The following is a 22155-nucleotide window of genomic DNA, read 5'->3' as shown; positions in this document are numbered from 1 at the left end:
AATTTTCTAGGTTCACATTCCTTCCACACTGGCTGTTTAAATACTTTTATTTAAAAACACAACCAGTTACGCAACAGCAGAGGTGCGTTTTCAGGTGATAGACGTTTTAAAAAGAGGCATCTCCACTGATGCGAAAGCGGTAGTGATGGTTCAAATGGCTCTGAGCACTATGGGACTCAACATCTATGGTCATCAGCACCCTAGAACTTAGAACTACTTCAACCTAACTAACCTAAAGACAGAACACAGCACCCAGTCATCACGAGGTAGAGAAAATCCCTGACCCCGCCGGGAATCGAACCCGGGCAAACCGGTAGTGACTTTTTACTAAAAGTATTTTAACCAACAGTGTGAAAGATTTTATTTAGCACAGGGAACTTTTGCTGTGGCTGCCCGACTTTTAAAATAACATGTCTAACATAACATGCTTCTAGTTTCAATTCATGACGAGATGGAACTTACAGGGTGGTTGGGTAATGTCATCCATAACTCTTTGGAAAGCGGAAATTGAAAACACTGGATAAAGCCTCGTAAGACGTGTTCTATAGATAGCCTTGTGAATATTCCGTAGCCTTAACTGGAAACATTTTGATAGAAATTTTTACTGATTATATTATGCCGACATTCGGTTCCGTAGTCAGATAATATTGTAAATGTACAGATTCAAGAGCAAAAAGTAACAAATTTCTTCATTGCAGTGGCGTTCTGAATGACGTAGAGCAGTTTCCTTATTTTTAAATTTATTGATATTTTTTCAGTAAAATAAATATTTGAGACTAAATAAGATTTTGCAGTTATTATACCTGATGATTGTTTCTACTGACATCTACATTTGCATTCAGTGTTATAATATGAAAAGATATGCTACAGATTAGTAACGCACTGAGTATGACAACGTGAGAGACTGAGCACTCGTTTCGCTTTAAACAGATATGAAAGGAAGTCAGCCGTAGAGTTACTGAAGGAAGTCAAAGGATTCACAATCCTTGACGTGTAATCCGTGCATTGAGTATGTGAGGGAACTATACACAGCTGTGAGGATAGGGCGTGGGTCGTGCTTGGGTAGCTCAGATGGTGCCGGCACGGTAACTCAGCGTGTTCGGTCAGGGGGTAACGTGCCCTCTGTAATAAAAAACTGAGTTAACAGATCAACAACGAACTTAAATGGATGTCTTACAACGGGGCGAGCAGATACAACGAACTAAAGCGAAGAAAATGAGGAAAAAAAGGAAAAGAAAAGAAAATTGTAGAGCGCTTGCCCGCGAAAGTTAAAGATCCCGAGTTCGAGCCTCGGTCTGGCACACAGTTTTAGTCTGCCAGGAAGTTTCATATCAACGCACACCCCGCTGCAGAGTGAGAATCTAATTCTGGAAACATCTCCCAAGGCTGTGGCTAAGCCTTTCTTTCAGGGGTGCTAGTTCTGCAAGGTTCGCACGAGAGCTTCTGTAAAGTTTGGAAGGTAGGAGACGAGTTATTGGCAGAAGTAAAGCCAGGACGGGATGTGTGTCGTTCTTGGGTAGCTCAGATGGTAGAGCGGTTGCCCGCGAAAGGCGAAGGTCCCGAGTTGGAGTCTCTGTCCGGCACACAGTTTAAATCTACCAGGAAATTTTATACACGGAGAAAGTTTTAATCTGCTACCTGTTGTGACAGTGCACTATAATTTTATTATACGTCAAATTGAGTAAATTGCATCCTTCTAGTGGCACGTAATGTTAAAACTGTGAAGTGAGATAGTGGAAAAATGTTGGTACGATGTCGAACACAGTTGCTGTGATCACTCGAAGTATTAAAGCAGTTTCGTGTTCGACACGGAAAGGTTTCGTGAGGCCATCACCCGGCCTGGATTCTTGTTGCCGTAACAGCGAGTTCGGAACGACAAAACCGTCCATAATGCTGTCTCGCTCAGACGTACACCGCGAGGGTCCGGCTAAATCACTTTACATGGCCGTCGGATTTAGTATTCGGTTCGTCGAACTTGGTTTATACGGCACGCAAATGACAGGCGAATGCTTGCTTGTCGGCGCTCGCCGCCGCCGCGCAGCGTCTTAATATATAGAAGCGAGCAGACGCCGGGCGACCGCGCTGATGCATGCTCCGCGGCCGGAGCGGGGCGAAGCGACGCAAGACAAATGCGCCCGCGGGCTATTTATATAAGCCCCGCGACGAGCAGAACAATATTTCCGAGCTGGCATCAGGCTTGTGTATGTGCTAGCTGGGCCGCACCGTATATTACCGCCGGCCGCGTACATACAATTGTAGTGAGCTGGCGGCGGGGCCGGCCACGGCCGAGTAGGACTTGTTAGCGATCTGGGCAGACGCAATGCTTCAGCCGCGGAATGCCGCGCGCCGCTGCTCTGGCCTCGCCCGCTCGCCGCTCGCGCTAGCCGCTCCGGCAGAGGCCCCGACAAGGGACCGAGGGCCGGCCGTCCCGCGGTAATTAGCCGCGGACAAAGGCAGCCTTTACCTCTCCTATCTTGCGCTTCCAGAGTCGCGGCGTAAATCCCGTGTGTTCGTCCTCCTGCTCGCCGTATCAGAGTACACGCGACCTCGCCACATGAGTTAGCGCACACGTTTATTCCCGTAGATCAGAGAAATACACTACTGGCCATTAAAATTGCTACACCACGAAGATGACGTGCTGCAGACGCGAAATTTAACCTACAGGAAGATGATGCCTGTGACATGCAAATGATTAGCTACTCAGAGCATTCGCACAAGGTTGGCGCCGGTGGCGACACCTACAACGTGCTGACACGAGGAAAGTTTCTAACCGATTTCTCATACACAAACAGCAGTTGACGGGCGTTGCCTGGTGAAACGTTGTTGTGATGCCGCGAGTAAGGAGGAGAAGTGCGTACCATCACGTTTCCGTCTTTGATAAAGGTAGGATTGTAGCCTATCGCGATTGCGGTTTATCGTATCGCGACACTGCTGCTCGCGTTGCTAGCGATCCAATGACTGTTAGCACAATATGGAATCAGTGGGTTCAGGAGGGCAATACGGAACGCCGTGCTAGATCCCAACGGCCTAGAATCACTAGCAGTCGATGTCACAGGTATCTTATCCGCATGGCTGTAACGGAACCTGCAGCCACGTCTCGATCCGTGAGTCAACAGATGGGGACGTTTGCAAGACAACAACCATCTGCAGGAACAGATCGACGACGTTTGCAGCAGATGGACTATCAGCTCGGAGACCATGGCTGCAGTTACCATTGACGCTGCATCACAGACACGAGCGCCTGCGATGGTGTACTCAACAACGAACCTGGGTGCACGAATTGCGAAACGTCATTTTTTCGGATGACTCCAGGTTCTGTTTACAGCATCATGATGGTCGCATCCGTGTTTGGCGACATCACAGTGAACGCACAGTGGAAGCGTGTATTCGTCATTGCCATACTGGCGTATCACCCGACGTGATGGTATGGGGCGCCATTGGTTACACGTCTCAGTCACCTCTTGTTCTCATTGAACAGTGGACGTTACATATAAGATGTATTACGGTTGGGTGGTTGTTTTGGGGAAGGAGACCAGACAGCGACGTCATCGGTCTCAGCGGATTAGGGAAGGATGGGGAGGAGGTCAGTCGTGCCCTTTGAAAGGAACCATCCCAGTATTTGCCTGGAGCGATTTAGGGAAATCACGGTAAACCTAAATCAGGATGCCCGGACGCGGAATTGAACCGTCGTCCTACCGACATGTGTTACGACCCGAAGCTCTACCCTTCATTCGATCCCTGCGAAACACTACATTTCAGCACGTTAATGCACGACCGCATGTTGCAGGTCCTGTAGGGTCTTTCTGGATACAGAAAATGTTAGACTGCTGCCTGGCCAGCACATTCTCCAGATCTCTCACCAATTGAAAACGTCTGGTCAATGGAGGACGAGCAAGTGGCTCGTCACAATACGCCAGTCACTACTCTTGATGAACTGTGGTATCGTGTTGAAACTGCATGTGCAGCTGTACCTGTACACGCCATCCAAGCTCTGTTTGACTCAATGCCCAGGCGTATCAAGGCCGTCATTACAGCCAGAGGTGGTTGTTCTGGGTACTAATTTCTCAGGAATTACGCACCCAATTTGCGTGAAAATGTAATCACAGGTCAGTTATAGTATAATACATTTGTCAAATGACTACTCGTTTATCATCTGCATTTCTTCTTGGTGAAGCAATTTTAATGGCCAGTAGCATACATAATACATACATATTTGTAGTATGTATGGCTTAGATGTCCCATTACGATCCTTCGTGACTCATCCTACGTTACTTTCTGTTTTGCGGAACATTCCCCTCGTCCATTATAGCATACTGGGTATATTAGTCGAATATTCCTCCAGGCAACCACGTAATTGTGAAGATTCTCCGTATGATCGTATCTTAGTTAGGAGAAGACGATGTGGTACAGCGTAGAACGCCTTGCGGAAATCCAGGAGGATCACAATACTCTTGCAGCGACACTGAATGGACAGGCACTTGGCAAATCAAAGTTTGGCCTGGGGCAGGTGGGCGCGCAGAGAGCAGAGACCGCTCTCCCACGTCAGTCAGAGCTGACGGCGGCAGCCTGGAAGTTAATCAGGGAGGGCGCCCCGCAGCGGGACACCTGTGGCTGCTGGCTGCACTGCATTGCGCTGTGCCCGCCGAGCGAGCTCACCGATTCCGCCGCGCGGTGTGGCCGCAGGGTCTCGCTACAAGAGTTTACTGCACACCCAACGCCAGTGGTCTTCTGTCGCAGTGGTTCCCAATCTTCCCGAGACGGTTATCCCTGAAAGAGATCACAAGAAAGACAGCACGTCGATTAAAGTTTAGAACCTAACTAAACTCTATGGGCTAATAGGACGACGTACAATCAATTTCAATTTAGAAGTGATGTAAGATTTTCATATGTATCCAGTGTACAAATATACATTGTAAGTCATTCTCCAAATTTATTCATTTTCTTCCTTCTACTACCATAGTGCAAAATCAGAAGTGTAAGGAGTGGCGAATAGAAGTGATAATCCTAAGATTTGCTGATAATAATGATGCTTGCTAGTGTGTCGTCGTCGGAGTATGACAAACTGTATTTTGTTTCAAATTTCATAATGTGAAAATAATTATTTATTTACCAAAAATGGCATTTATTCGTTGATTTAGCAACTCTGGAAAACAATAGCAAATATAATCTATTACCGTTAAGTGCTGACTACTAAGAATGGATGGGCAGCAAAAGAAATTAATAGACGAGTAAAAAGGGCAAGGAGTGGTCTTGGTAAACTAAATAGTTTTAAAGACAAAGCTTCCAAAAATCGAAATCGCCTAAAAGAGATGTTTATAAGGCAGTCGATGTCAAGTAAATGATATTCACAGGTTTGATCTAATAAATGTTACGAAAACAGTGCAAACACGATTTTTATTGTTACAGCTTTCTCTTATTCAAAAAGTTTGTTTTTCCGAAGAAAATTTCATTTTAACCGTCTGTATCCCAAGGTTAGGAAGCACCACTCTGTCGCAATAAATGTGTATGAAATCTCATGGGACTTAACTGCTAAGGTCATCAGTCCCTAAGCTGACACACTACTTAACCTAAATTGTCCTAAGGACAAACACACACACCCATGACCGAGGGAGGACTCGAACCTCCGCCGGGACCAGCCGCACAGTCCATGGCTCCAGCGCCTTAGACCGCTGTCGCAAACAGAGAAACTCGGTTATCCTTGTTCATCCATCACATGCGGAGACCCATAGATAACCAATCTCAGGTTGGTGTTTTGTTACTCTATGTTCAGATGGCACACTTCTTCTGGACCCCTACTGAAAAAACAAATCAACTTTGCCTCTGGAATCAGATCTTCCTTGCTGGTAGAAATCAGTACATCATTCTGAAATAGGTGACATCGTCAGGTTTGAAGGTAGTTTCAGTAGTGACACAAAGAAAGTATTACAAGGTCGTTGTTGTTTTAAAGTGCAAGGTGTATCCTAACGAAGCGTGTATCTTAATGAAAACGATATACTTCCAAGGTTCACAGATGGTATCTTAAGGAACAAATTGTCGATAGCCACCCAGATCTGGCTACGTCCTCCAACTACACTATCGAACGCTCAAGCTATATTACTACCCACATTCACTAAAAATACTTTTTTTAAATAGTGAGTGTTAGTTAAATGTGCTGCGACTTTAAAAATATAATTTTATATTTGTTTCTATACTCGGCAATCAGATTCTCTTGTTCCATTCACGAAAGGTGCGCGGGAAACACGACTTCCGATAAATCTCTGAATGAAGATGTGTAGGGTGCTGAACTGCGCGGTTATCAGCGCCCGTACAAATTTCCAACCTTTACTCAGTCTAATCTCTCAACTTTCATGACTGATGATGAAACAATGAGGACAACACAAACACCCAGTCATCTCGAGCACTCCGCGTTCAGGCCACGAGTGGCCTCAGGAGGATACGAATAGGAGGGGCGTGGGGTTAGTACACCGCTCTCCCGGTCGTTATGATGGTATTCTTGACCGAAGCCGCTACTATTCGGTCGAGTAGCTCCTCAATTGGCATCACGAGGCTGAGTGCACCCCGATAAATGGCAACAGCGCATGGCGCCCAGGATGGTCACCCATCCAAGTGCCGACCACGCCCGACAGCGCTTAACTTCGGTGATATCACGGGAACCGGTGTATCCACTGCGGCAAGGCCGTTGCCACCAGTCGTCTCGAGGCAGGTGAAAATCCCTGACCCCGCCGGGAATAGAACCCGGGAGCCCGTGCTCGGGAAGCGAGAACGCGACCGCGAGACCACTAGCTGCGGACTACTTTCTCTGAGTTCCTCGTCATCATTTTGAGAGACGCATATGGATGTGGCCCGACTACCCTTGCTGGGACGTAAACCAGCTGAATTTCAGCAGGAAGCCTCCACGTCGTCCATAACGCCTATCTCGTAGTGTCTGGAGTGTGTTGAGTATCTCCGTGTCACCCGCGCCGATTAGACAACCCAACGAAGAAACGTGCCCCTCCTCTTCGGATTTTTCTCCCTGATTTTCTATTAATGCAACTTGTTAGGGGTCTCACACTCATGGACAAGTCAAGAGTCGTCAGAACAAGTGTTTCGTAAGCCACTCCTATCGTAAGCGAATTAAATTTCCTAAATATTTTGCCGGCCTAAGTGGCCCAGCGGTTCTAGGCGCTACAGTCTGGAACCGCGCGTCCGCTACCGTCGCAGGTTCGAATCCTGCCTCGGGCATAGATGCGTGTGATGTCCTTAGGTTAGTAAGGTTTAAGTGGTTCTAAGTTCTGGGGGACTGATGACCACAGCAGTGTCCCATAGTGCTCAGAGCCATTTTGCTCAATATTTTCCCTATTTTTATTTTCTTTTCGGTCATTCTACATTAGACTGTTCTGAATGCTTATTCATAGGATTCAGTAGACTATAAGCCACGAAGATGAGCAACTTTGATTTTTAAAAAATAATGGAAACAAAAATGCATCCTTGGCGTGAGTGGGGAACCCGCGTCAGTGCCATTGGTGGAGATGTGCTAAGGATTCCGCACTCATCGGGTCGAACCGAGTGGGAGCCGCGACCCGCAGGAATGTAGCAGCGGACAGGGTCGGCCGGGTCACCACGCCAAGGGGCGTGCGCATGCGCGCTGCTCGCCACTTTCGCAGAGGCTCGTCGCCTGCAGTTCCGCCACTGCGGCCGCTATTCACATCACGCGCAACACCAGTCCAACACACAGGAATCCCACCAGCAGCCTACGGACAAGCTCACAGCAGTCAAGAACCATTACTTCACGGAACGTCAGCTGCTCTACTTTCCAGACCCTCGGAGGCACGAACGCTTCTGTAAGGTCTTCCGATCGCTCCAAAGGTTAATGTTGCACTGCTCGCCTCTAAAATTGCAACACCATAAAGTCGGCACGCAACAAGTCAGACTGGCATAAAATATACCAGTTGCTGGGATCATTTCAATGTAATAGACAACAGCAGGTAGAAGTAAAGTCATCCATATTCTGTATATAAAGAAGGATTACGCACTGGGTTTCTCTTTAAGAAATAGCAGGTTGGTGGTGGTGATTTTTGAGAAGATCGGGTTATGCCACACCTAAGAAGAAAAAAGGCCTACCGACACGTAGCTGAAGGATCAATGGCGTATGATTTAGCCAACGGATCGTGGCCTACCGAGGCAGCGGTTTGTCATCTCACAATATTGCTGTTCACGTTGGTCGAAATCCCACGACTTTCATACGAAAGTGGAAGCCATGGCTTCAGGGCGACCGTAGTCAACGCCATGCAGGAACTCAGCGTTTTGATTTCGACTTGAAACCTCTACTTCTTGTCTATGGATTTCTTTTTTTTTCAGTTTCATCTCTGGGCATATTTTCTGTAATCTGGAGGTCTTTTAAGTCATTCTGTGTTTCCTTAAGTCAATTCGATTTGGTTTTTTCTTTTTTTGTTGCGGAAGTAGTCAAACAATATTTTGGTTAGTCTACTTCGGTTCTTTTTTAGGATGTCTCGACAAAAATAAATTTTTATTTTCCGTATTGTGTCTGAGAGTTTTTCGGTAAAAGGTTTAGTTTCTGATTCCTATTGTCGAATTTGGAGCCTAGGAGTTTTCCTAATATCTTTCTTTCTTTGATCGTCAACCCATTAGCTCGCCATTTTACTTTAACACACAGATTGCCAGTTCATCGATGGTGAGCCTTTCGTAACATCAAAAGGGGTAATTATATGCCATGAACTCGCGTATGCTCTCTTTGATTAAACCTACATTATTAGTTTAGTACTCGTGATGTACGATATTTCTCCTACGAACGATTAGTCTAAAACTGGTACCACCGTCCAGTAAGTTTAACCACGAGAAGGACATGCATTGCCAGAAAGCTACTGGTAGGGCATTGCGCCGCGGGTCAGTATATCCGCAGCACTAGGGGCAGAGGGGCGCCGCGTTCGCGCCACACACTGCAGAACCGCAGTCTAAGTCTTTCGGATGATTATCAGGGCAGCAAGTGTGTTTGCTCTTTTTGTCATCTGAGTCTTTCATGTCGATATGTCTGAATAATAACTACTCTGGTTCAAGCCACAACATATAGCATTAAACTCGAGATTTAGAGAGTTGTCCCCGTCATTGTCACCACGAACAAAATCAACAACCTCGTTGCCAAGGTTTTTTACTTATAAAGGGTGTTAAAAAAGTATGCTGTGTTTTGAGCGCTGGTAGTATGGACCAAAACAGGAAAAAATTTGGTAAACATGGACTCTAAAATACATACAGTAAGATCTATGAACTACTGCGAAACAAATGTCTTCTGCTGCAAGTTCTTTGCTATTATGAACTACTTACTGAATGCAGTAAACAAATGAGGACTCAAATTATTATATACCTAGGGTACAGCAACCAGTAAACATATGTTACTGTTACTGCAAACCGTACTCGCAGTTTTCAGTAAGTGCACCGTACACACTTATTCTAATGGAAACAGGCTATGTTGCGATACGTTTATGATATGCTTTTACACTGCAGCTTTATCTCTGTACTTATCAGCATTATGGACGCCTACTATTCCACACGGAATGTGGCAGACATGATTAACTTTTTTTTTTCAGGCGCGTAAAAGCAACAGTCGAGTCAGTGTACTGTATGCTGAAGAAACATACAGAACGGAGGGTACCATTTACACAGTTATTTTGCCACCTCTCCCGGCCACTAGCAGACTGGCTCCATAGATACAACAATGGCGGATCGTTGTATAATTTGCACCTTTCGCACTTCCGTTGAGAAGGAGAGAGTACTGCAATGAGTGGAAGAACGTCCTGGAACTAGCGTACGCAGAACTTCTGTATATACTGCGATTAGTCATCCTCTAGTCTGGGCGATCTGCACGAACAGTTGTTATAACCATATCATGTGCAGCGCGTCCAAGCCCTTCGACAACGAGGTTACTGTCAGTTGTTGGAAATATGTGGTGAAGATCCACTTTTCACAGCTAAGATACTGCTTACAAACGAGGCTGGTTTCATGCGAGATGGGACTGTCAATTTTCCTAACCAACGTATGTGGGCTGATGTAAATCCACACGCCAATTGCATCAGCGACAATTTTCGATTAATGTATGGGCAGCAATTGTTGGCGACAGATTAATAGGACCTTATATATCGCCAAACAGGCTCACTGGTGCAAGGTATTGATCCTACCAAACGACTTCGCTGTCCTTCACCAGTAGAAGACCGAGAATGGTCCGATCAGTACTCCCCAGTGAAGCAGTTCACACAAATGGTACTCCACGGCTCCGAGCACACAGCCCCATACAAAATGCAACGCAACCACAGCGACCCGGCGTACTACCAGAGCCACCAGACAGTAAACCAAAATCGTACTCAGCCGAAACAAGGACCGACTTTTAAAATAACGAGACCTAGCCAGGGCCGGACAACAGACCAAATACCGGGAAGTCCATAAGGAATATCAGCCAACTTAAAACCAAAACAACAATTTATGAACAATATGCAAAGCACAAGACCTCACAGTCCAAAGGCTTCCGTTTAGTAGCGAAGGTGGCTCCGACCCGCCTGCTGAGGTGCCAAGTGTCGTACGGAGTGCCGAATCAAGCTTAAACCTCGTTAACGGAAAGCGGAAGCACCACAAGGCAAAACAAAGTCCAATGTAACTGCGCAAGGCAAACTCTAAGGAGCGCCACTCGAAGACTATGCATTTGAAGATCAAACATAAAGCACCCAGACTAACGTGCCGCTGAACGACGCACTTCCATCACCAGCGTCTAGTAGAGTACGGAGAGCAGGGTAGCCCATCGATATACATCCGTGGGACGGTAAACGAGGATAGCAATCCCAGCGACGGAGAGACAAGAGGACGAAATGACATCTCGCTGTAGATAGAAGGTATTTCAAACTCAGGCTCGACGAACTACAACATGCGAGATTTTGCTCCCCTTGCGAAAAAGTTAAACGGTACACCACGCCGCCGTCCACACTATTGACCGTAAAATCACGGTCCGGTCTTCCCATCGGACCCCACTCGGCGTCCAGGCGCAAACAACCCAAGCCGAGCTGAACTGTCTCCACGCCAAGGCAGTCACCTCTTTCCTCCTCACACGCCTCCAGATAAGCTGCGGGCAGCGATCACACACAGAAACAACCGCCTAACGCCAAGGCGCCGTCTGAGTGAAAACTCGGCACTAAGATCGATACGGACTTGGAAATAAGCGAGCACCGTAACAAACTGACAGTGCAATATCGTACTTATCGCCGATACCAGGCATCGATTTTCAATTAACATGGCGTTATCTGTACGCAGTTTATATAATATTTGTAGGAGTGCAGGTTGCGACGCAGGAACAGCGACGTACGGAAGTTCGTGTCTGGCCGTGAGTCGCGCACGGGTAGCCAGAGCGACCGCTCGCGTAAGCGGGAAATACAGATGTAGATAGTGGTAGAACGTCAAGTTTTTGTGCCGGTAAGCGATGTTATTTGAATGGACGTCATCGAACCAAAGTTACGTGAACAAGGAGATATTGCGGTTAAATCACCTGTTGAACAGGAGGGGAGCGGACACTGCAGAGTTGATGAGAGAGGTGGGTGGGGAGCGCAGTGTGCTAGCCGGAGCGGCAGCCAGCTGTCGGGCGCCCGGAGGCCGTGTGCTGGGCTGCTAGGCCACTGCCGCCGCCGCTGGTTCCCATGGGGACGGCCCGGCGTGGCGTGCCGCACATTCCCGCGCCGACTGCCGCGTGCCGGCTGATTACGGCGCTGAAATATACCGCCATTGTCCGCATTCCACGCCCGCCAGGGAATCGGGAGGCCCATCGGCCCGCCGGGCCCAGCAGCTTCGGGCCACAGCCTCGCCGGTGGCGCGTCCGCTGCGCCTGCTTGCGAATCGCTCCGGTACCGCTGTCGTTCCGTCTGGAGGCTCGGGCGGACGCCACCGGAGAAAATATGTCGACTCCTGGAATGCGCGCACTGGTCGTTTTCGACCGCTGTATGTGGCACAAAAGTGATACTACGCGGTCATATCATCATCAGCGGCTGGCACACAATGAGGTGAAAAAACTCGCGCGGTACCTCTTAATACCGTGTCAGACCTTTATCCCGGAGCAGACGTCGCATGGACTAAACAAGGTGTTGAAGTCCGCTGCAGAAATCCTGAGCCATGCTGCTTCTGTAGCCGTCCATAGTTGCCGGTGCAGGACTTCTTGATTATGTTTCAAAACTTCAAATGGCTCTGTGCACTATAGGACTTAACATCTGAGCTCATCAGTCCCCTATAACTTAGAACTACTTAAACCTAACTAATCTAAGGGCATCACACACATCCATGCCCGAGGCAGGATTCGAACTTACGACCGTAGCAGTCGCGCCTAGAACCGCTCGGCCACCGCGGCCAGCATTCAAAAATGTTCGATGGGATTCTTGCAGGGGCAGTCTGGGTGGCCAGATCATCCGATTACATTGTTCAGAATGTTCTTCAAACCAGTTGTGAACAGCTGGTGACGTGGCGCATTGTGATCCTTAAAAATGCCATCGTTTTTGGGAACATGGTGTCCATGAATGGCTGCAGATGGTCTCCTTGTAGACGAATATAAACAACACAGCCCTCGTCATTATGGAGCCATACTAGCCTGCACAATACCTTATTAACTTGGGCCAATGACTTCGAGGGGTCTGCGCCACGCTCAAGCCCTATCATCACTTCTTACCAACTGGAATCGGGACGCGTCTGACCAGCCCACGGTTTTCAAATCTATCTATGGGCCAACCGATACGGCCACGACACGAGGAGAGGCGCAGCAGGCCATGTGCTGTTAGCAAGAACACTCGCGTCGTTTGTTTGCTGCCCTAGCCCGTGAATGCCAAATTTCGCAGCACTGCCCAAACGAATACGCTCGTTGTATGCCCCACATTGATTTCTGCGCTTATTTCATGCAGTGCCGCCTGTCTGTTACTAGTGACAACTCTACGCAAACGCCACTACTATTAGTCGTTCGGTGAATGCGGTCGGTCCACTGCGTTGTCCGTAGTGAGAACTAATGCCTGAACTTTTCTTTTTTTATTCTTGGCACACTCTTAGCAGTGTGTATCTCGGAATATTGAATTGCCCAGCGATTTCTGAACTGTAATGTGGCCTGTGTCTAACTTCAACTACCATTCCGCGTTCAAAATCTGTTAATCCCCGTAGGTCGGAAACCTTCTCAAATGAATCAACTGACAGCTCCGCCAGTGCACTCGCGTGTAAGTGAAACTACCGCCATACGTGTATGTTGATATCGTTACACCTCAGTGTGAGTCAGGGCAGTGAAGTGGTGAAAATGTGCCCGTCGATTGTATGAAATCATCACAGAAAATAACTGTCGTGTTTGGACGTGTCGATGACGTTAACGTGAATGTAGTTGCCCGATTTGTTGGTGTTCCTACGCTGACTGCCGAGCGCGTCTACAAGCAATGGTGCACCCCTTCCAGCCAAGTAACACGGCGTAAGAACACAGATGGTAAAAAGATCCTGATCGGCAGGGGCCAGACACGTCTGTCATGCCTTTTCAGTGGCAGTCGATTTTAAACCCAACAGAAACTGTTGCTGTCAGTGAATACAGGTCCGTCTCAACCTTCTTACATTGCGAAAGAAATGCATGCACTGGACATGTAGACACAGATATCTCGGAAAACGGCCGTTGCTCGCAGCGTGAAATGAAGTTGCACGTCTTCAGTGGGACAAACCACATAAAAACTGCCCAGTAGTGAGGTCCGACGATTCGCTATTTCGCGTATTTTCAAATGAGGCAAAGTGTCGAGTACACTGACTGCCTAATAAGGCGTTGAACACACAGAATGAGGAAGTTGTAGTTAAGGTCGGAGGTGGTAATAAGAATGTTTAGAGGTGTTTTCCGCACCGTGACTTGGCCGGTCATAAGGTCATCCTAAACATGAAAAAGGATTTTTTCCCTATTTCCTTGGTGACAAAGTATTGCCTTTCATGAGTACGCTGAAGGCATTGCCGTCTTCCAAGATGACAGAAGCCGTTTTCTCAGGCCTTCAACCTTTAACAGAACTGACATCTAACGGCAAGACCTATAGTTAGCTTGCAGAGGGCAATGCAAGAGCAGACTGTGACAGAATGACGTGAAGTGTTTGATGGTACTGGGACAACACTGAAAAATACGCTCTAGATACTGAGTTGTGACACAATTTTCATCGTGACTGATTGTAGGAATCACGTTCAGTAATAGATAGTAACCTTCCATCCCGTCTACTAAAACCAGTACGTTCTCTGCTTAATTAAGTTACAGGTTTCTTCGTGTGCAGTACCTAATGACTGTGGGGGATATCTTGTACTTTAGCAGGGCAGTACCTAAGTGGGTAATAGGCAGATTACACATCCACAGGTTCGGAGCTACACTTTGAATTGGGCCCTAGATTTTTCTGTCTCATGTGAATTGTTTCGGTTCTAGTGAGGATTTGCAGAAGATGATTAATGCAACCCACAACATCTTCAAATACCATATTTTCTCGTTTGCTGCATGCAAACTATTGGTCCTACAGAAAAGATGAACAGGGCCTTCTCATAGGAAATTTAATATATTTAAATTTTGTACTGGGATACGTTTTTGCTAGAGGACATAGTTTTAGACTAACTCAAGAAAAATATGCAGAAGTGACGTTCATCGCGTTTTTCTTGAATAACTCGAAAACTGTGACCTCCAGCGAAAACGTATCCCAGTACGCAAAATTCGAATACATCAAAATTCCTACAGAAAGTTTATTTTTTTCTGTATGACTAGTGGTTTGCATGTAGCAGTGATAGAATAAGATAAATCTCACACGTAGTTTTTGAAGAAAAAATTCCGAGTTGCATCTTTGACTAGAGTCAACATTAAAGTGTAATGAATAACGCTTAATTAGATGGATAACACAGTAGGCGGGCGAGAGGAAGACAAGATTACGACGTCTCCTACAGGACCATGTTCACTGAAGCAGGATGTTGTTGAATCAAACCTTAGGGTGAGGACAGTTTCATTTAAGGGGAATAGACTGGTCTGTATCCTTCCTTCTGAAGCAAAAATTGTGTAGGCTTGCTCCAGTACCGAGTAAATGGTTTCTTCAGCAGACATTCACTAGAGAAATTTCTAATTTAGTGAAGTATTATTTTCCTCCAATTCATACATCGTCTGTCAAACAAAATCATTCACAACTGCTCTTCCTTTCTTATACACAGTGCTGTTTACGTACTTCTTAGGGAGTTGGGTCAGTTGGTGGCTGAAGAGGGTGGTGACGATTGCCTCGACAGCAGTCGCCGCAGCTCAGAAGCCCGGACGGGGACTCCCGCTGCCGTGGCAAATTAACTCGCGAGCCGTTTTATTGCGGCCGCGCAGCGCGTTTATGAGGCACGGCCGCCCGAGGAATTTTGATAATTATATTTACGAGCCCCGGGGCAGGTGGTCATGTGTGGTGGCGCGGAGCGCAAGAGGCTCTGGAGGTGGGATGAGAGGAAAGGGGGGTTTATTAGGCTGGCTGGCAGGCGGGCAGGCAGGCAGGCTCTTAAACAAATTACGGCCCCCCTGAGTACGCATTCTTCCCGCCATCCGCACCGCCGCCGGTTTATTAAGGACTCACGTCCCCCGCAAGTGACGCGAGACTCCGACAGCTTAATGTAACTTGAGACATCCCTTGTCTTGTATAATTTTCTGCCTCGCCGATTCCGAATTGAGTTCACTGCGACCACTGCCGAGGAAAGTATTCTGACATAATTGTCTTCAGTCTCTGAGTCAGTAAGAACTTCAAATGCAATTTACAAATGTATCACAGCAACATATTTTTGATCTTTCACATTAAGACAGCCGCCGCCGCCGCCGCGACCACCACCACCACCACCACCACCACCACCATCAATTTTCATCACCATGTCACTAAATCATCAACATATTATTTGTTCATCACCCTGTCGTCATTTAGTCGTCACCTTGCCAATAACCAGCCATCAATAAGAATTTCATTCTGCAGTCGAGTGTGAGCTGATATGAAACTTCCTGGCAGATTAAAACTGTGTGCTGGACCGAGACTCGAACTCGGGACCTTTGCCTTTGGCGGGCAAGTGCTCTACCAACTGAGCTACCCAAGGACGACTCACGCCCCGTCCTCACAGCGAGGTACTGGCAGAAGTAAAGCTGTGAGGATGGCGTGTGAGTCATGTTTGGGTGGCTCAGTTGGTAGAGCACTTGCCCGCCAAAGGAAAAGGTCCAGAGTTCGAGTCTCGGTCCGGCACAGAGTTTTAATCTGCCAGGAAGTTTCAACCAGCTGTCACTTTGCGAATAACCAGCCATCACCTTCCCAATAATCAGTTGTCACCTTGTCATTAATTAGTCAGGTCAATGCCATTGTCCACAGTGGTACCATTTAGTCATGACCACACCACCATTTATAGTCACTGTGTCAACAGAATATTAATTCTGCTTCATACCAAGCAAACACCATTATTGCAGGCGACCATTATTGCAGGCGACCATTATTGCAGGCGACCATTATTGCAGGCGACCATTATTGCAGGCGACCATTATTGCAGGCGACCATTGTGTGAGAACCATCAGGTCAACAACATTATCTTTCATGGTGGCTGCAGCCCCTTTTGCTGAAATTTTAGATAAAACGCATTTTTGCAAACTAGAAACTTGAGTCTCAACAGAATACTCTCTTCACAGTGTCAGAAACGGCCATTAAATCAATAGTTTTAGTTTTCAGTGATGTTGCTGGAGTGCAGCCAGTCCTGGTTTAGTACCACACACTATATTTCGTCCGTGCACCTGTCAGATAATTGCGGGTTTGTCGTCTTAGGAATGGCTTAGGCGGCCCAACTAAGGAAAACGACAACCGGCTGCAAACTTGGAGTGTTCAGAACGCCGAGAAATCTCGAAGACTCACAGCAATTTTGGCTATGCAGCCGACTCGGACTGTACTCAGACAGTAGGATTTATGACGGTGGGAAGGTGACCGGCTTCCACGGTGAGGGTGAAAGTTCCCAGAGAGGACAGCCGCGTAGCGTCGTGGACAGAAGGGAGAGAGAGAGCCGCGGCCGCTGTCACAGCCAGAGCCGCAGTCTGTGTTTTTGCCGTCCGCCGCTGCAGGAATCCGCGGCCCAAGGCCGGCCCGCGCGGCGCGCCGCCGCGTCCTCGCCACTACGCCGGCCCGGCGGGAGAGCTCAGCGGCTGCTCACGCCACGCCGCGCCGCGCCGCGCCGCGCTGACAGCCGCCGCTTCTGCATTCGGCCCGCGACACGCAACGCCAGAACACTGCGTCCAGCTGCGTTTAGCAGGAGGTTGAAATTACAAACCGAGAGTGCGTATTTGTCTTCCTTCTTGGGCGTGTTACGCTGGGTTTCCTGCGTGTTGTGACGAATATCGATGTGTGGGGTGTGTCATCGATACAGCATTCAATTGAAACTACCGTAGAAAGTCCGCCCCGGATATCTGAGTGGTCTGCGTGACGGAATGTCAAGCCTGAGGGCCCGGGTTCCATTCCCAGCTGGGTCGGAGATTTTCTCCGCTCAGGGACTGAGTGTTGTGTGGTCCTAATCATCATTATCATCATCATAATTTCATCCCCATTCACGCGCTATTCGTCGAAGTGCCGTCAAATCGAAAGACTTGCACCCGGCGAACGGTTTAGCCGACGGGAGGCCCTAGTCACACGACATTTATTACCGTAGAAAAAATTCCTTGACGTTAAAGATATAAACTGAGATGATTTTGTCGTGGGATACCTCATAATGTGTCGGACCACCTGTCGACGGGCGCAGTTCAGCAACTCCGCGTGACATAGAGTCAACAAGTAGTCGGAAGTCCTTTCCCGAAATATTGAGTCATGTTCCCTCTGTAGACTTCCACAATTGCGAAAGTGTTGCAGGTTCAGGATGTTGTACACGAAGTGCCTCTCAATTTTGTCCCACGAATGTTCGATGTAGCCGGCCGAGGTGACCGAGCGGTTCTAGGCGCTTCAGTCTGGAACCGCGCAACTGCTACGGTCGCAGGTTCGAATCCTTGCCTCTGGCATGGATGTGTGTGATGTCCTTAGGTTAGTTAGGTTTAAGTAGTTCTAAGTTCTAGGGGACTGATGACTCAGAAGCCAAGTCCCATGGTGCTCAGGGCCATTTGTTAATTATCCAGACTAGTCTTTCGGCAACTGATGGGCTACGAATTCGTTATTTAATATAATTTACAAATTGGTATTATGGTTTTACATCTTTAGTGTGAAATCGCTTTTCTGTGTTAGTCACATTCAGCAATTTTCTATCACTCACGTAATGCTTACGCTAAAACACAGACAACGTGTGAGACAATGGACATCCATGCTGCTCATCTCATGCTTTTTATACAGTGCAGTCTCCAACTACATGCATCCATGTCATTGTTGCATACTTGGTGTGGTGTGCTGTGATGCTATACAAGAAGAGTTTGGGGCAGTTGGTTCCAGAAATATTGTGGACGTTCGTCAGCAACAGGAACGTTACTCCGCACAAACCAACCGTGATGCCCGTGAGAATTACGCCCCCTGGACCAGCAGCGCCACTGGAAAGAGAGACGGGCTTAAGTAACCATACACGATTAGAAGTTGTCAGTGCAAGTCGTAAGTCAGTCCGAGTTTTGATAGGAGTTCCTGCAGAACGTTCTCCGTGTCTTAAAGTCGTCAAGTGAGATACAAACAGTGGCCGATAGATAGACAGTCGTTAGTCTTCAGTAGAAACAAAACAGTGAATTAGAGAACTTTTAACATTGCAGCGCGTCAGTTATCGTGAATAATTTAATGATTATAAAGAATCCGCCTCGATTGCAAATAGAAACCGGATGTTGATCTAGGCCGAGCGGTCTTAGGCGCTGCAGTCATGGACTGTGCGGCTGGTCCCGGCGGAGGTTTGAGTCCTCTCTCGGGCATGGGTGTGTGTGTTTGTCCTTAAGATAATTAAGGTTAAGTACTGTGTAAGCTGCGGGACTAATGACCTTAGCAGTTAAGTCCCATGAGATTTCATTCACATTTTGTTGACCTATGTTTCGGCACGGATAACCACGCCTTCTTCGGAACACACTAAAACTACAAACTGCCTAAAGAGAACCATGTTGGACCATGCCTCTTTAGGCAGTTTGTAGTTTTAGTGTGCTGCGAAGGAGGCCTGGTTGTCCGCGTCGAAACTTGGGTCAACATCCGGTTTTTATTTGCAGTCGAGGCGGATTCTTTACAATCACGACAGTGAATTAGTATTACCGTGTATAAACAGAGACCGTCTACCTACAGATGTAACGGAGTACTGCTCCTTTGGAACTGTTCTTCGAATATTATACAAAAACAGAAGATAAGTTTTCTCCCTGCTTTAGTTCAGAGAACATTATTCAGTATTTGTTCATAGAACTGTAATGATCGCAGGACAGATAAACTAAAGCTGGATTCTACGTTTTCTCTAACCAGCGTTAACAAAGTTGAGTAATATACTTTACTATTCCCTGTTCTGTATTACGTTCATTGTGTGTGTGTGTGTGTGTGTGTGCTGCTCTAGAACCCACGCATACTTCCTGCCACGACACCATTATTAGTATTTTCGACGGCAGTGAGATTTTCATCAGAATGGAGGCCCTCAGTCCACAACACTTGGTAATGTCACGAATCCAAGCCCAGTAGGCCGTCATCTCGTCTTTTCTTGTCCTCTGCAATCAAATACTACAGTTACAGCTACTTCTTCGACACTAGGTTGTTTGCATTTACTATTTTTCCCCTCCGTCACTTAGTCATTTTCAACATCAAGTACATCTCCATCTCCATTACTCACCGTGTATCCTGACGTAGCCATACAGGGTGACTAAGTTAACATGTCACGCTGGAAACACCTGTAACTGACTCACAACTGCCGAAACCGGTAATCACCCATGAAATCGCAACTGTGGCTGAAACAAATGAGTCATAAAATAAGTGCGACTTGTAAGCTACAGAAAACTTCAAACAGCAAGAGCGCTATTGCACAGCAATTATTGTGATGACTGGTATCAGCAAACTAAAGTACCATCAACAGATCTATGCTGCAGAAGTACGCTGCAGAAGATGTGATGATGGCAACGTAGTTTGATGAAACCGGTCATCAAAATGTTCAAATGTGTGTGAAATCTTATGGCACTTAACTGCTACGGTCATCAGTCCCTAAGCTTACACACTACTTAACCTAAATTATCCTAAGGACAAACACACACACCCATGCCCGAGGAAGGACTCGAACCTCCGCCGAGACCAGCCGCACAGTCCATGACTGCAGCGCCTAAGACCACCCGCGCGGAAACCGGTCATCACAATAAATGATGTAAAATAGCTATCTTGGCTGTTTGCAGTTGTACTCCTGTTTTCTACATTAATCTAGATCGACCCCTAACTGACCCCTGACTTGACAATTTAAAGCATATACACTATGTGATCAAAAGTATCCGGACACCTGGCTGAAAATGACTTAAAACTTCACGGCGCCCTCCATCGGTAATGCTGGGATTCAGTATGGTGTTGGCCCACCCTTAGCCTTGATGACAGCTTTCAGTCTCGCAGGCATACGTTCAATGACGTGGTGGAAGGTTTCTTGGGGAATGACAGACCGTTCTTTATAGAGTGCTGCACTGAGGAGAGGTATCGATGTCGGTGGGCGAGGCCTGCCACGAAGTCGGCGTTCCAAAACATCACAAAGGTGCTCCATAGGATTCAGGTCAGGACTCTGTGCAGGACATTTCATTACAGGGATGTTATTGTCGTGTAGCCACCCTGCCACAGGCCGTGCATTATGAACAGGTGCTCGATCGTGTTGAAAGATACAATCGCCATACTCGAAATGGTCTTAAACAGTGGGAAGCCAGAAGGTGCTTAAAACATCAATGCAGGCCTGTACTGTGATAGTGCCACCCAAAACAAGAAGGGGGTGCAAGACGCCTCCATGAAAAACACGGCCATAACACCACCGCCTCCGAATTTTACTGTTGGCACTACACACGCTGGCAGATGGCGTTCACCGGGCATTCCCCATACCCACACCCCACCATCGGATCGCCACATTGTGTACCGTGATTCGTCACTCCACGCAACGTTTTTGCACTGTTCAATCGTCCAATGTTTACGCTCCTTACACCAGGCGAGGTGTTGTATGGCATTTACAGGCATCATGTGTCGCTTATGAGCAGCCGCTCGATTATGAAATCGGCCTAACTGCTATGGTATTCGCGATGTGGATCCTGATGCAGTTTGAAATTCCTGTGTGATGGCCCAGGTAGATGTCTCCCTATTGCACGTTAAGACCGTCTCCAACCGTCGGAAGTCTGTCAGTCAACAGACAGTCACCTTGCGAACCTTGCAGAACTAGCACTACTGAAAGAAAGGTTCGCAGGAGAGCTTCTGTAAAGTTTGGAAGGTAGGAGGCGAGGTACTGGCAGAAGTAAAGCTGAGAGAAAGGAGCGTGAATCGTGCTTGGGTAGCTCAGTTGGTAGAGCACTTGCCAGCGAAAGGCAAAGGTCCCAAGTTCGAGTGTCGGTCCGGCACACAGTTTTAATCTGCCAGGAAGTTTCAGCTCTATTTTGCCTACACTAGAGGGAGAAGCCATTAAGTGAGTGGTCAGCATAGATGGCTGCCATGCGAAGGGTCCGGGTTCGATTCCCGGTAGTGCGAAGCATTTTTTCCTTGTGGGAGGGCTGGTACGGGGTACAATGAGGCTCATGATGCCAACTGAGAAGCAATTTGACCGAGCAGTAGCGGCTTCACAGTCTGAAAAGTGCGCAAAACGGCCGGGAGAGCGGCGTGCTCACAAATCGACCCGCATGGCACCGCAAGACAGAGGATGGCACGGCGGTCGGTAGACGTACATTGGACCTTCAACGCCTGGCGAGGAGCCCGAAGGTAGAAGCCAGCAAATGAGCGGGTACTACAGGGCGTTACAAAAACGAACGGCCAAACTTTCAGGAAACATTGCTCACACACAAAGAAAGAAAATGTTATGTGGACATGTGTCTGGAAACGCTTCCGTGTTAGAGCCCATTTTATTACTTCTCTTCAAATCACATTAATCATGGAATGGAAACACACAGCAACAGAACGTACAAGCGTGACATCAAACACTTTGTTACAGGAAATGTTCAAAAAGTCCTCCGTTAGCGAGGATACATGCATCCACCCT

At 47.4% G+C, this 22155-nt stretch overlaps 1 protein-coding gene and 1 pseudogene across 1 annotated transcript in view; one reads left to right on the top strand and one right to left on the bottom strand.

Moving 5' to 3' along the window:
* Nucleotides 1-22155, top strand: part of LOC126336661 (protein Wnt-1-like) — a 175172-nt gene that overhangs the window by 51005 nt on the left and 102012 nt on the right. The gene's annotated exons all lie outside the window — the stretch shown is intronic.
* LOC126337313 (5S ribosomal RNA) lies at nucleotides 6567-6684 on the bottom strand (annotated as a pseudogene).

This window comes from Schistocerca gregaria, chromosome 2 (assembly GCF_023897955.1).
Source record: "Schistocerca gregaria isolate iqSchGreg1 chromosome 2, iqSchGreg1.2, whole genome shotgun sequence".
Lineage (NCBI taxonomy): Eukaryota > Metazoa > Arthropoda > Insecta > Orthoptera > Acrididae > Schistocerca > Schistocerca gregaria.
Note: the sequence above shows the minus strand (reverse complement) of the source record. Positions and strands in the feature narration are given on the sequence as shown.